The following is a 16,180-nucleotide window of genomic DNA, read 5'->3' on the forward strand; positions in this document are numbered from 1 at the left end:
AGGTCTCTTTGCAGATCTTTGCATTCTTCAACAGTTCTGACCCTACTGGATAGTTTTGTGTCGTCCGCGAATTTTATAACTTCGCACTTCATCCCTGTTTCTAGGTCATTTATGAATATATTGAACGGCAGCGGTCCCAACATTGATCCCTGTGGGACACCACATGTGACCCCTTTCCAGTCTGAGTTAACTGGCACCCATGGGGATTGATAGATGCCGGATAAATGTAGTTTCTGGTTGCTTGAGAGTTACTATAAAAATAGGGCTAACTAATACTATACCCCATACTATGCCATACCATACACTGTTCCAGGCAAACTACTGGATATGTGGTAGGCAAAGTGTGGGCGTACTCGGGTGTGGCGTGCCAAGTTTACACTTAAATTTCCGCCAGAAATTGATTTTATTTTAATTTCAAGTTCACAGTATTTCTTAGATTTTTTTTCTGGTTGCTTGAGAGTTCTGGTTAATTGAGAGCCTACTGTATCTAATTATGTTCTTGACTTTACATACTTCTTTGCACCCCATTAGATTATCCTTTGTTAACCTATTGTTTGTAATTCCTTTTACATTTTTCAGTAGGTGATAGAGAAATTGTACTCATTGGACTTATATAGTTTTCCTTCTTGTCACAACTGTTTTACTGGATGTGAAGTATGCTTATGTCTCACTTCTATCTCCCCCATTAATTTCTTGCTTGCTGTGAGCCTTTGTGATCTGACGTGTCCCCTACTACCAGGGTATCTTAAGGACTTCTAGTTGGCCCTAGGCAACTGCATAGGCCTGGGAGCAAAGGTAGGTACTGGCTTCAACCATGCAAAATATCAAACTCAGGCAGAATTTCTCAAAAGTCAGGACTGGTCTTTATTCTGACCCCAGTGATCAAAAAGTATAGCTATATATGGGGACAAAAGCTTTTCACAAAACCAGTTTAAAAAATAAATAAATAAATAAAGGTAAAAAGAAAACACATACAATTTGTTTTGTCTGAGACCATCCACTCTGCCTCAGCCTTGAAATTACACTTGCTTTCCAGAAAACAAAACAAAAACTTCTTTTCTGTAGCAATTATTTATAGGCAGGAAAAAAGGTATCTACAGCATTATGCATATAGTAGTGTTATACCTCCCAGCAGCAGACAGTTTGTATATTTTCTGAGGCATCAAACAGGAGGTCAGCTTTGCATAAGGCTCCCTAGTACAATAGCAACCCTTGGTAGGAAGCACAGCTGAAAGAGATTCTGTGATTGCTTATTAGCAACGGCAAACACAGTAAGGTTTTCAGCATACAAAACCATTCACTGTGTCCCAGTGTTCTTTGGCCCAAACTCAACATCAAATTAGCAGGCTGCCAACACTCAGGTATGTAAAACTTCTTAGCCAAAAATATTGTCCAACTCAAAGTCAAGAACCAAAAACATAAAGCATACTTTGCTAGGCAAAACACACCAGCTGCCTCACAGCTACTCACTGGTTTAGCTGATTTCCAATAGCTTCGTTTGGCTCTCTGAGGTAGGACTGGCTTTCTGGATTTCCATTTCCATGAAATCCTTTGGAGCATAAAAGTTGGAAGTAAGGGAACTTTCCTCCACTTCTTCCATGGGCCAGTCCTGGACCCCAGGGTCTACCTGCTCACTCCAAGGTTCCTACCTTGCTTCAGCCTGTTGAAGTGCTTCTGCCACATTACTCTCCACTCCTCTTACTGCTTGCTTCAGTCTGCTTTTAACCAGACCAAAGCCACTCCCCTTCAGCCTGTAGAGGGGGATGGGCTTTGGTTCCACAGCAGGCTGTCTAAGCTCAAGATTCCCCTGTCTGTTCTGCCTTAGTCTCATAGGCACAGCTATCTTGGTTTTAGCTGCCCTAGCTGATGTACTGACAGGGTGCAAATGCTGTGATTCTGCCTGCTCTTGATCCAGATCACCACTGCTTTTATAACATGGACAAGGGAGGTCAGACTCAAGTTGGTCACTAGAGCTGATCTGGTCAGCTCTTCTGCACAGAATCTTCTTGGCAGTTCTAGGTGCAAAACCAGCATGGGTGTTTGGTTTGTCACATGTGTCACACTGAAAAAAAGATCAATAAAATAACCCTTGAGCTTTCTAACCTTTAGGGAAAAACATGAAGGTTGTTTTATTCTCTGTTTAATGATATTTTGTTAGCCTGAAAATGGTTTTAAGTGTTGATAATATTTTTGTTTATTCTAAATTGCTATTTCTTTTTAAATAATTTTAGGTTTTGATGTTGGTGCATTATATCATCTGAAATGATTATTTGTTGTACCCTACTTTGAGTTAGCTTTGGTTATAAAATAGAATGTGGTATATAAGCAGTGAAGTACCAAGGGAGGGGCGGGGGGGGGCGGTCCACCCCGGGTGCACACCCTAGAGGGGTGCATAGCAGTCTGGGTCCGGAACGACCTGCTCTACTGTTGAAAAAGACCTGCACCTCAGCGTGGCTGCCGGTGCACCCCCTCCGATGTACTTGCTCTGGAGTAGAGTTGGAAGCCGTGCTGAGGTGCAGGAAGGTCCCGCGATGAGTACGTCTGATGGCTTTGCTCTGGAAGAAGTAAGTTACATCAGAAGGGATTAGCCCCGGCAGATGCAGGGAGTTACGGCAAGGTCCCGCGATGACTGCGTCTGCCGGGTCCACTCCCTCCGACGTAACTTACTTCTTCTGGAGCAGAGCCGGCAGACGTACTCATCGCGGGACCTTGCTGCATGAAGGGAGCAGATCTTCTGGTATGGAAGAGTGGTGGAGGGAGAGAAAGAGGATACACCTTCGCCTAATATGGAATATGTAATCACAAACTGATACATAACAATCACCACTTTACAAATTAACAAATAAAAATAAAACAAATAATGAGAAATAAGAAAATCCCATTTTATTAGACTAATCCCCGTAAGCTCGGTCCTCATCCCCACAAACCACCTGATTCCATCCACACAAGCCTTGAATTGAGATTATCTCGGAGAGAGCGAGACCAGAAGGCTTTGAGCATGTGCAAATGCTCAAAGCCTAGTCCAGCCCGGCGCAGGAAGGAGGATCTCTCTCGCACCGCACCGCCCAGCCCAGCCCAGCCCAGCCCAGCCCAATCCAACGAGGGAGGATCTTCGGGCACTGGCACTGGCACATCCTGTGCATTGGTGCTGGTGCCGGTGCCGGTGCCCAATCGGGTAAGAGTTGTCTTTGGGGTGCTGGGGGGGATGTAGGATCGCGGGGGAGGGGGGGTTGATGCGAGCGGGGGGGGAGGATGCCGGTTCGCAGGGGGGAATGCTGGATTCGAATGAAAAAAAAAATGCTCTCTCGGTTAAACGAGCCGGGGGGGGAGGATGCCGGTTCACAGGGGGAATGCCGGATTCGAATGAAAAAAAAATGCTCTCTCGGGTAAGCAAGCGGGGGGGAGGATGCCGGTTCGGAGTAGGTGGGAGGAGGTTTTAGCATGCGCGGTATACGCGTGTGCGCGCTATATTAAATTTTTTTTTACATAAATTTGTGATCCCCGCATGCTATACCTGTGTGGGCGTTTTACATGGGTGCGCGGTATATGGGTGAAAATACAGTACTCCCTTCATTCCAAGGTCATCCAACGGCCCCACTGCTTCCTTCGCAAATAAAATCGTAATAACTAAATCAAATCAATATTCATAACAATAAATTCATATAAATCATAAACTTAAATACCTTTGAATGTTTACATAAAACAGAATAGACAATATAATAATAATAAATTTATTCTTTTATACCACCATTATCCAAGAGTTCTAGACGGTTTACAGCGTAAGAAACAATCAGCGAAGTACATACATATCATAAGATTTTAAAAAAGCAAGATTAAAAATGGTAAAATAATTACAATGCTAAAAAGGCCTAATTATGTGATAAATTTGTCAAACAAAGCAGACTTTACTAATTTTCGAAAAGAACAGTAAGACACTGCTTGATGAAGACATTCACCGAGCCAACATTGAAATTTGCCTGCCTGAAATGCTAAGGTCTTTTCAAAAAAGGTTTTATATCAAACACCAATTTAGCTTGGGATAGGTAAATAAGTTAGAGCTTCTCGTAATCTTTGATGGTCTATAAAATTCAAAGTGAGGGAACAAATAAATTTGAGACTCTCCTGAAATCAGCTTAAAACAAATACAAGAAACATAGGAACATAAGAAATGCCTTCACCAGATCAGACCCAAGGTCCATCCCATCCGGCGATCCGTACACGCGGAGGCCAAGCCAGGTGTTCCCAAATGGACACCTTGATCACCCGTATCCCTCAACGTGATTTGCAAGAAGGTGTGCATCCAACTTGCCCTTGAATCACAGAATGGTGATCTCTGTCACCACCTCCTCCGGGAGAGCATTCCAAACGTCCACTGTGTGAAACAGAACTTCCTGACATTAGTCCTGAGTCTGCTGCCCCTCAGTTTTAGTCCATGACCTCTTGTTCGAGTCACTTTTGACAATGTGAATAACGAAGTTTCTTGCTCTATTTTGTCGAAACCTTTTAGTATTTTAAAAGTCTCTATCATATCCCCTCGCAGCCTTCTCTTCTGTAGGGTGAACAATCTCAGTTTTTCGAGGCGTTCTTTGTATCTCAAATTCTCCATACCTTTTATTAGTTTAATGGCTCGTCTCTGCACCCTCTCCAGCAGGGTTATATTCTTCTTTAGATAGGGAGACCAGTGTTGGACACAGTATTCTAAGTGTGGTCTGACCATTGCTCTATAAAGCGGCATTATGACATCCGCCGATCTACTCGTGATGCCCTTCTTTATCATGCCCAACATCCTGTTTGCTTTCTTTGCCGCCGCTGCACATTGAGCCGACGGCTTTAGGGTCCTGTCTATCAGTACACCCAGGTCCCTTTCTTGTTCACTCTTGCCCAATGTTACACCTAACATTTTATATTCTTGTTCTTTGTTTTGCCTGCCCAGGTGCATCACTGTGCATTTTTCTATATTAAATTTAATCTGCCACTTTTCCGCCCATTTCTCCAGTTGGTTCAAATCTCTTTGAAGTGCATCTCTGTCCATTTTCGACCCAACTGCCCGACATAGTTTTGTGTCATCTGCAAACTTGATTATGTTACTTGTTGTTTCCTCTTCTAGGTCATTTATGAAGATATTGAATAAAATGGGCCCAAGAACCGAGCCCTGGGGCACGCCGCTCGTCACTTTCTCCCAGTCTGAGAACTTCCCATTTATGCCCACCCTCTGCAATCTGTTCTCCAGCCATTTGCCTATCCATCTTAGTATATCCCTTTCTATTCCATGGCTTTGTAGTTTTCCTCATGAGCCTTACGTGTGGTACTTTGTCGAATGCTTTCTGGAAGTCCAAGTATACGATATCCACCGGTTCTCCGCTATCAATTTGTCAGTTCACCTTCTCAAACATTGAAGCAAATTTGTCAAACATGACTTCCCCTTCCTGAAACCGTGTTGACTAGCTCTCATCAGGTCATGATTATCCAGGTGCTGCACTATGCTATCCTTAATTAGTGCTTCAACCATCTTCCCTGGAACCGACGTAAGACTCACAGGTCTGTAGTTTCCTGGTTCTCCCCTTGATCCCTTTTTGAAGATTGTGATGACATTTGCTATCCTCCAGTTGTCTGGTATTTGTCCGGTTCTAATTGACAAGTTAGCTAGGGATTTCTACCTTAAGCTCCTTTAGCACTCTCGGGTGAATTCTATCCGGTCCGGGGGATTTATCGCTTTTTAGTTTGTCGATCTGATAGTATATCATGTCCAAATCCACATTCACTGTGATGAGGCTTTCCTCAATTTCTCCCTTGAATACTCTCCCTGTTTCAGGTATTGTTGCTGTGTTCTCCTTGGTAAAGACAAACGCAAAGAATGAATTTAGCCTATCTGCAATCTGTTTGTCTTCCTTGATGTACCCTTTCCTTCCTTGGTCGTCGAGAGGGCCCACTGCCTCCTGTGCTGGTTTTTTTCCTTTTATGTATCTAAAAAAGGGCTTGAAGTTTTTGGCTTCTTGCGCAATCTTTTCCTCATAGACCTTTTTGGCCTCTCTTACCGCCTTGTGACATTTCTTCTTGCTTCCAATGCTAGCCAATGCAATAATCGATAATATGGACTAATGTGGTCATTTTTCTTGGACTATTTTCAATCTTCTTAAAATCTTTTGGGAAGATCCTAAATAAATGATGTTACAATAATCCAGAATGGGTAGGATATTCAATGATTGTCTATTATACCAATAATGGAATGCAGAAATTATAGAACCTTATTACCAACCAAGGAATCAATGATTGTACTAGTAATCTAAAAGACACTGGATCAAAGTATTTTTAATGGTCTGTAATTTCCACAATGTATAGAAACATTTTTGTACTACCAAGTTTATATGATTGATCCAAGTCATTTGGCGGTCAAGCATGATACCCAAGATTTTTATGGAATTGGTTATTGGATAGACATGTCCATTAAGACAAAGCAATGCTTCTGTTATTTAATCATTAGGACTGGCTAAAAAAAAAATTTTGTTTTTCTGTATTTAGTTTTAGCCTAAAACTGATAGTCCATTGCTCTATCTGAAATAATATGGATGATATCTAATTTATGACTTCCACAGTGAACTTGTTTAAAGGAAACAGAATAGAGATGTCATCAGCATATATGTGAAATTTCAAATTTAAACTCTGCAATAGATATCCAAGTGGGGACATATAGATGTTAAATAGTGTAGGCGACAACGGAGAGCCCTGGGGTATACCACAAGGGTTGTTCCAAGGGTGAGAATAATTTCTATCACTAATCACTTGGGAGGATCGTGTTTTCAAGAATCCTTGGAACCATTTCCAAACCTTGCCTGAGATCCCCATTGTGTCTAAACATCCCAACAGGATATCATGATCTACTAGGTCAAAGGCACTGCGGAGATCCAGCTGGAGAATCAGCACACTGGTGTTTCTGCTGAATTGACAGTGAAGATAATCAGTCATAGAAGCCAGGACAGTCTCAGTACTAAAGCCTTTTCTAAATCCTGACTGATAGTCATGAAGAATATTGAACTTGTCTAAGTAATTAACCAATTCTAAGTTGACCAGACCCTCTAAAAGCTTAGTGAACAGAGGTATACTTGCAATTGGTTTGTAATTAGATGTAGTAGAAATTGATATTTTCTGGTCTTTAAGAATGAGGGTAATCAGGATTTGACTAAGATCAACAGGGAATATTCCATGTATCAATGAAAACGTAGTCCATTTGGACAAATCAGCTGTAAAAGTGTATGGAGCAGTTTGCATTATAATAGAAGGACAGCCATCCAGTAAGCAATTCGATTTAACAAATTTGTTAAATAATTTTAAAAACTGTTGCCAATCTGGGGTATGGAATTGGTACCAAAACAAATCTACCTTTAGACCTTCGTCAAAGTGCTTCGGTTGTAAAGCTTCAATATTGTAAGTAGGAGCTTGTAAATCAATGAATAAAGAAATCATGCATATATACAGTAGAACCATGAATATAAAACAGGACCATACATAAAGAAAAGGCAAGCCAAATATATCAATTGTAAATAAAGTGGGTAAAAGTGTTAAAGAGCACAAGATGACCAATGGACTAGCAAAAAGGTGATCAGGTAAAAATCCAAGCTAAGTTATAGGAGAGTGTGGCACAGTGGTTAAAGCTACAGCCTCAACACCCTGAGGTTGTGAGTTCAAACCTATGCTGCTCCTTGTGACCCTGGGCAATTCACATAATTCCCCCATTGCCCCAGGTACATTAGATAGATTGTGAGCCCACTGGGACAGACAGGGAAAATGCTTGAGTACCTGAATAAATTCAAGTACACTGTTCTGAGCTCCCTTAGGAGAGCGGTATAGAAAATTGAATAAATAAATAAAGTTATATATTGTAAAGAAGGGCTTAATTATACATTTTAAGTGATAAACACACAAAGGACATACCTAGAGAGGAAAAATAGACAGCAAGTGATAGTTAAGTGTCATTGACTTGTGTTTGAGTCCTAGCAATGAATTACAGGTCTAAAAGGAGATTGGTTTTGTACTAGTACAGTAAAGTCTTCCAGTGTCATCCCCATGGTTGCATTCAACATGTTCAGCCATCTGACTGCAGATCGCACTCTTTGCCTGGTTTATAAGAACATAAGAATTGCCGCTGCTGGGTCAGACCAGTGGTCCATCGTGCCCAGCAGTCCGCTCAGGCGGCAGCCCTCTGGTCAAAGATCAGCACCCTAACTGAGACTAGCCCTACCTACGTACGTTCCGGTTCAGCAGGAACTTATCTAACTTTGGTTTGAATCCCTGGAGAGTTTTTTCCCCTATGACACACTCCGGAAGAGCGTTCCAGTTTTCTACCACTCTCTGGGTGAAGAAGAACTTCCTTATGTTCGTATGGAATCTATCCCCTTTCAATTTTAGAGAGTGCCCTCTCGTTCTTCCTACCTTGGAGAGGGTGAACAACCGGTCCTTATCTACTAAGTCTATTCCCTTCAGTACCTTGAATGTTTTGATCATGTCCCCTCTCAATCTCTTCTGCTTGAGGGAGAAGAGGCCCAGTTTCTCTAATCTTTCACTGTATGGCAACTTCTCCAAACCCCTTAACCATCTTACTCGCTCTTCTCTGGACTCTTTTGAGTAGTACCGTATCCTTCTTCATGTACGGCAACCAGTGCTGGACACAGTACTCCAGCTGAGGGCACACCATGGCCCGGTACAGCAGCATGATAACCTTCTCTGATCTGTTCATGATCCCCTTTATCATTCCTAGCATTCTGTTCGCCCTTTTAGCCACCGCTGCACTTTGTGTGGACGGCTTCATCGACTTGTCGATCAGAACTTCCAAGTCTCTTTCCTGGGAGGTCTCTCCAAGTACTGCCCCGGACATCCTGTATTCGTGCATGAGATTTTTGTTACCAACATGCATCACTTTACACTTATCCATGTTGAACCTCATCTGTCATGTTGATGCCCATTCCTCGAGCCTGATTATGTCACGTTGCAGACCTTCGCAATCCCCCCGTGTCTTCACTACTCTGAATAACTTCGTATCGTCCGCAAATTTAATCACCTCACTCGTCATACCTATGTCCAGATTGTTTATAAAGATGTTGAAGAGCACAGGTCCAAACACCAAGCCCTGCGGCACCCCATTGGTGACGCTCTTCCAGTCCAAGTATTGTCCATTTACCCCCACTATCTGTTTCCTATTCTCCAGCCAGTTTTTAATCCATGTGAGTATTTCACCCACGATTCCATGGCTCACAATTTTCCGAAGTAGTCGTTCATACGGAACCTTGTCAAACACTTTCTGAAAATCTAGATATACAATGTCGACTGGGTCGCCCTTGTCTATCTGCCTGTTTACTCCCTCGAAGAAGTGCAGCAAGTTCATCAAACAAGATCTTCTCCAATGATCTTTCTCTTCTGACAGTGTGACCAAAATAAGACAATAAACAACTTCATCATTTGGGCTTCGATTGACATAGCCAGTTTGATCTCTTCCAGAATTAATTTGTTAGTTCTTCTGGCAGTACACAGAATGAAAAATCCTTCTCCAGCACCAAAGCTCAAATGAGTCAGTCTTCTTTCTGTCTTGTTTCCATAGTGTCCAGCTTTCGAATCCGTAATTGACTACTGAGAAACGGGTGTGTGGACAAGTCTGATCTTTGTTTGGAGTGTTATTTCTTTGCCTCTGAGTACTTTGTCAAGAGCCTTCATTGAAGAGTGACCAAGTGCTATTCTGCAGAGTATTTCTTCTCTGCTAGTTGCTTCTTTGTTTGCGAAAGAGCCCAGGAGATTGAAATCCTTTCAATTTCTATTCTATCGATTTCAAGCTCAAAATCTTCATCATTTTCTGTATTCATGGTCTTCATCTTGTTTTGGTATAATCATTTTTATTAAATTTGTGCAAAAACAAGATACATCAAGAATATTCCACTAGAAACCCCATCCCCAATCCCCCCCCCACCCTTCACCCTCCCCCCCACCCACCCACCCCGGGAGCGGCAGCAGTAGCAAAACTAAACAAGAAAAAAAAACAATGAGGAGTAAAGCAAATCAAATAGTGTACAGTCAACCTTAATGGTCCCAAAGAAGATGTTGAATATATGGTGTGAGCGTAGTGCTGAATGGCAGCCAGCAGAGCCGGAACAACTGTCCTGCATGAGAATTCAGATCAGCAATGTCACGCCTCTCCAATAACACTTGTTGTAACATCAATGATCTCCACTGGGAAATAGCGGGAGGTTGTGCCAAGAGCCAGTTCAGCAGGATACACTTCCGTCCCATCAGCACAGTTTTCCGAAGGAAAGCAGAACATCCCGGTCGAATAGGATGGAAACGCACTTGTAAAGTGAAGAGAAAACTGGGATGAAGTCGCCAGGAGCAGCCCCAAAGATGTGCTATGAGAGCCATAAGCTGAGTCCAGAAACGAGATATAAGTGGACAAGTCCAAAACATATGGCCAAGGTTAGCCTGCGGATGGGTACATTTGGCACAACAATGGTCCACACTGATGTTCATTTTGTAGGCTCTATTAGGTGCATAAAAGGCTCTCAGGAGAAATTTATAATTCCTTTCCTTCTCAACGGCTGACAAAATATATTTGTTGCCCAAGCTAATCCCTTTCTTGATCATATCCATAGATATGATGATATTCAAATCTGCAGTCCATTTTCGGGCCAGGTCCGCATAGTCCAGGTCGCCCGATAGCTCCTGCAAGAACTTATGGTGAAATTTAAGCGGAATCGGTTCCTGTGCTGTGAGACAAACTGCCTCCTGCAATTTTTCCTGTACATCCTCCCGAAGCACTGCTGGGGTCAAGGCAGTCAAATAGTGATGTAATTGTCTGTAGGCCAACCAATCTGTGGCCGGCAAATGATACGCTGCTCGGAGGTCTGCAGGTCTTCATCTTGTTTATGTTCAGTTCTAATCCCATTTTATGACTTTCAGCTTTGATTTTTCTCAGTGGATATAGCATGTCTTCTTTGCTGCTGCTGATGAGCGTTATATCATCTGCATAGCGCAGGTTGTTTATATTTCGGCCACCAACTTTGAAACCAACGCTCTATTTTTCCAAATTTGCTTTTCTGAAAATGGCTTCACTGTAAAGGTTGAACAGGTAGGGTGACACGATGCATCCTTGCCTGACGCCACGTTTTGTTGGAAACCAATCAGTGTTGCCATATTCTGTTCTCACTGCAGCTTCTTGATTTTCATAGAGGCTCTTTATCAGCTGAGTTATGTGTTTGGGTATTCCCATTTGTGCTAGAATTCTCCATAGTTTATCAAACAATCTAAACAAATATATACGTGAATTGGTAAGTGATGGAAGACCCATTACAACAACAAAAAAAAAATATCAAAAAATAAAATAGACTACATACATAGAGTATTTAAACGCAAAAGAATACACTTCTCGCTGGTACAAAAATTCAGCAGCAGTCTAGAAAGATAAATCACACATTAAATGCCAAAAGCACACTTCTCTCATACCAAAAAAACAAGCTGCAGAAAAAAAAACACCTCAAATCCAGGGTAAATTATATTTTAAAATACTCACAGCCCTGCTGCAATACTCCTTCAACCACTTCCTACATATCACCATTGCACCTTGGGCAAAACGTGGCCATGTCAGGCACATGCTACATTAAATTTCTTTTTGCTCCACATATTTGTATGGTCTGCTCTTTGTTCTACTCTTGTTATACCCAGGAGGGGGACAGATATAACTGGATTTGACAAGAAACATTAATGGATTTATAAGGAGACTAAGCCGCTTTCAGATTTGATTGTTCCTACTATCTCATGCCAAGTCTGAGTAATAGAAGGTAACTCTCTACTGGCTGGGGAGTTTGGATAGAAATAGAGTTACCAGACATCCGGATTTCCCCGACATAATCACACTGGGAAGGGACATCCACGCATGGTGATGTCACATGCACATGTGAGTGCGTGTGATATCATTGCGTCATGTCTGTGTATGTGCAGATGCCATCTGGGGGAAGGGCTGGAGGCGGAACAGGATGGGACAGTGGTGGAACTGGGCAGTCCTGGGGGCATGGTCTTGGGTCAGGATTTTATTGAAGGAAAATCTGGTAATCCTAGTTAGAGAAGAGACACTTGTGAAAGATGAACTTGTTTGAACCTGATGACTGCCACCTGTGACTATGTAAATAGTTGACTGTTACTACCTTCAATCAAGTTAATAAACTGTTCAATTCATTCCAGTTTACCTCTTGGTTCCTGCCTGGTTTTCATCCCAAGGGACAGGGGAGACTGAGTGGGTGATTGGAGCACCAGGATCTGCATTTCCTCCAGCCTACCAGATTAATTTTAGTCCCAGCCTATGCCCAAGCTCTGGAGTAACAGTGAGTGACTGTACAAGTGATTGAGACAGATTCTGAGTCTGATATAAACTTTTTATGGGCCCTGGTGTGGGACATGTGAACCCCAAACCCCCAACCCTGAAGAGCTGGCTAGAGCCCACCATGTGGCATGGGTTTGCGGGAAACCGGGGCTACATTAAAATTTCAAAAAGCATGGGAATAGTAGGCAAAAATGCATTCATCAATGCCCAGTGACTATGAAAGGTGTCCAATCCTCTATCCTCACTATTCTCGACTATTGCAATATTATATACATAGGCACGCCCAAGAAAATTATTAGAAAATTAAGGGTGGTCCAGAACACGGCTGTTCGCCTTATTTATGGCCTAAAGAAATGGGAACACATCACCCCTTTCTATCAAAAACTCCATTGGCTGCCATTTGAATCCAGAGTCCTGTTTAAGTTCTCTTGCTTCTGTTATAAAATAACATTCGGTATGTTTCCGAGTTACCTAAACTCTCATTTTAATCTGAGTTATACAAACAAGAGTTCTCGAAGATTGCATCTGTTCGCCTATCCCTTAGTTAAATTCTGCCAATATAAAAGGTTTTGTGAAAGAATCTTTGCCTTTCAGAAAGCCAAACTAAATATTTGGCTTGCCCGGTGTGTGTTAGAAGCCTCTTCTCTGGATTTTTAGAAAACAGATAAAAACTCAATTATATAATAGGTTAGGGCCTTAACACTTTTTTATATTTTATTTTGCTATGTAAAATTCTCTGCATTCTTTTATATTGTATTTTATAATTTATGTATTTCTTTTAGTGACTTTTTAATGGTACTTGTGTGCCTAAGGGCCCTCGACGAATTAATCCTGCCCTGGTTCCACGAATCTACCACCCTTTCTGTAAAAAAGTATTACCTTAGATTACTCCTGAGCCTATCATATCTTTTCATACTATGCCCTCTCATTCCAGAGCTTCCTTTCAAATGAAAGAGACTCGACTTATGCACATTTACATCACGTAGGTATTTAGACGTCTCTATCATATCTCCCCTTTCTTCCAAAGTATACAGATTGAGATCTTTAAGTCTTTCCCCATACGACTTATGACGAAGAACACAGACCATTTTAGTAGCCTTCCTCTGGACTGACTCCATTCTTTTTATATCTTTTTGAAGGTGCGGCCTCCAAAATTGTACACAATATTCTACATGAGGTCTCACCAGAGTCTTATACAGAGGAACTATCTTACAACATGCACATACAGTATAGAGTGCACTGTGCACCTGACAATCTGAATTAATACTAATATAATTATAGGAATTAAAAATAGACAGTGCTCTACTGCTGCTATCTACATCAAAGCAAAGAGCTAGATGATCATTTCTTGGGCATGTAATACCATTTCCTTGATGTTTTGTGACTGTAAGATGCTCATTGTGTTTGCTGCTGTGCTGCTCTTTGAAAGTGAATGACATTTTTGTTACTTGATAGAATGAAGAGTGAGTAATTTTAGATTCTCCTTTGGGTTGTCATTTATAACACTGCCATAAATAGATTTTCAGAATTTCCCCTTATTATGCTTTCCCAACAGCATATGTGCTATTCAGCAAGAGATCTGGATTTCCTGTTTTAGTACAAGTCATTTTGCTGTTATTAAGATATTGAAGTCACACACAAATGCTGCTTCAGCATTCAGGACCAAGTCACCAGTGTTAAAAAGTAGTTAACTACCTGGTTAACTACATTTTTCTTGAAATAGTTAATTACATGAGATAACTACTTCAATGGCATTTTAATTTACCTGAAAATCAATTCCACAACCATTGTACCTAGGAAGAAATGTGTTTGTCCCCGGATTCCATATATGTCTGTGTAAGTTGCGTGCACACATTTGGCCGAGCATCCAAACTGCATGTGCAATAAGGAGCCAGTTATCACCAATAACTGAACAGTAGCATGCAATTATTGGTGTTAATTGGCATACATGACAATTTATACGCACATCTATTTAGGCATATTCTATATAAAGGAGTGCCTAAATTCTAGTGCTTGCATCGGATGGGTGGTCCTTTGCCAAAAGATACATGTAGTATTTTGGAATTTACATAGAAACATAGATATATGATGGAAGATATAGGCCAAATGGCCCATCTAGTCTGCCCAATCCGCAGTAACCATTATCTCTTTTTGTCTCCGAGAGATCTCATATGCCTATCCCAGGCCCTTTTCAATTCATAGACAGTCTCTGTCTCCACCTCCTCTTAAGGGAGACTGTTCCATGCATCTACCGCACTTTCTGCAAAAAGGATTTCCTTAGATTATTCCGGAGCCTATCACCTCTTAACTTCATCCTATGCCCTCTCATTGCAGAGTTTCCTTTCAAATACAAGAGACTTGACTCATGCACATTTACATTATGTAGGTATTTAAACATGGAACTGTGTCTAAATAAGGCATGAAATTACACCTTTTGAAATCTGGTGTAAATCAGCATGCCTAACAGGACACGGATCGCCAATATTCCATATAAGGAGCTCTATGCGATTCACAGTAAAGAAGAAACTGATCATATCCAGGAATTACATTGTTACATTCAGTGCATGCATAAGAGTTACAATCTTATGTGGGGATCTAGACATCACGATATGGGGAAACATGGTATTATATTATGTGTTCATTATGTGGTAAGATTATTCTGAGGAAGAAGGTTTTTCTATTCTAAAGGTATCAGTTCGCTTGTGTTATGAATTTCGTAAATAAGTAGGTTTTCAGATCTTTTCGGAAGTTTTTGTAGGAGGGGGGTAGTTCTTAATTATGTTGGGAGAGAGTTCTACCATTTTGCTGCTAGATATGGAAAGATTGTTAAGTATCATTGTTAGGTGCCATCAACTCGTGCTCGAGTCCTAGCAACTTGATGAATTGCAAATCTAAAAAGAAATTGGTTTTGTGCTAGTCCGAAACGGCCCTCCAGCAACTTCCCCATGGTTGTTTTCAACATGTCAAGCCATCTGATAGCAGGTCGCCCTCTTCACCTGGTTCCTTCGATCTTCCCAAACATGATATCCTTCTCCAATGGTCTCTCTTCTGATGGTGTGACCAAAATAAGACAGTCGTAACTTCATCATTTGGTCTTCGAGTGACATAACCAGTTTATCTCTTCCAGAATTGATTTGATAGTTTTTCTGGCAGTCCACAGCATGCCTAAAATCTTTATGTTCTATTTAATGCCCCCGGGATTAGGGAATTCAGTCTTAGGTGACTGCTTATCAGGTTGTAGTTCTTGTTTGATGGTGGTTCTACTAAGTTTGCCAGGTAATTCGGGGATTCGCCAGGAAAGATCAAAAAGATCAATGTGCATGATCCTGGCACAAAGTGCTATTCTCTTATATGGCGCCTATGACTTCATGTCCTACTGTTGAACAGAATACCCTTCCTGTGCAGTTACCTGTTGTTGTAGCTTAGAGTACTGATAAATTTTCTCTTGTGCAAGCCATACCTCTCGCTTGGTCAGAACAATCAAACGCATACATTTGTCTAGTTTGCTCTAGATAGCTGGGTGTTTCTATGGATTTGGAGGAGCTTCCTGGTCACAGCTGTATTGACATTCTCAACTAAGATGAAAAGTATCTCTTCAATGAAAAGCCAGGAGGCTAATCTGGTAGTGTAGTTTAGTGGTTAATATAGCAGCAACCTATATAGCTACCAACTGGGGTTCAAGTTCCCATGTAGCAGCTAGTCAGCATATACATCTCACCCAAGTCACCCAGGGAGAAATTTGTGTTTTGGGAAACCTAGACTGTTTAATGCCTCTCCTGAGGGTGGTGGGGTAGAGGACAATTGTATACTGAGCATACATTGATGCTT

The sequence above is a fragment of the Geotrypetes seraphini genome, chromosome 2 (assembly GCF_902459505.1).
Source record: "Geotrypetes seraphini chromosome 2, aGeoSer1.1, whole genome shotgun sequence".
NCBI classification, from domain to species: Eukaryota; Metazoa; Chordata; class Amphibia; order Gymnophiona; family Dermophiidae; genus Geotrypetes; species Geotrypetes seraphini.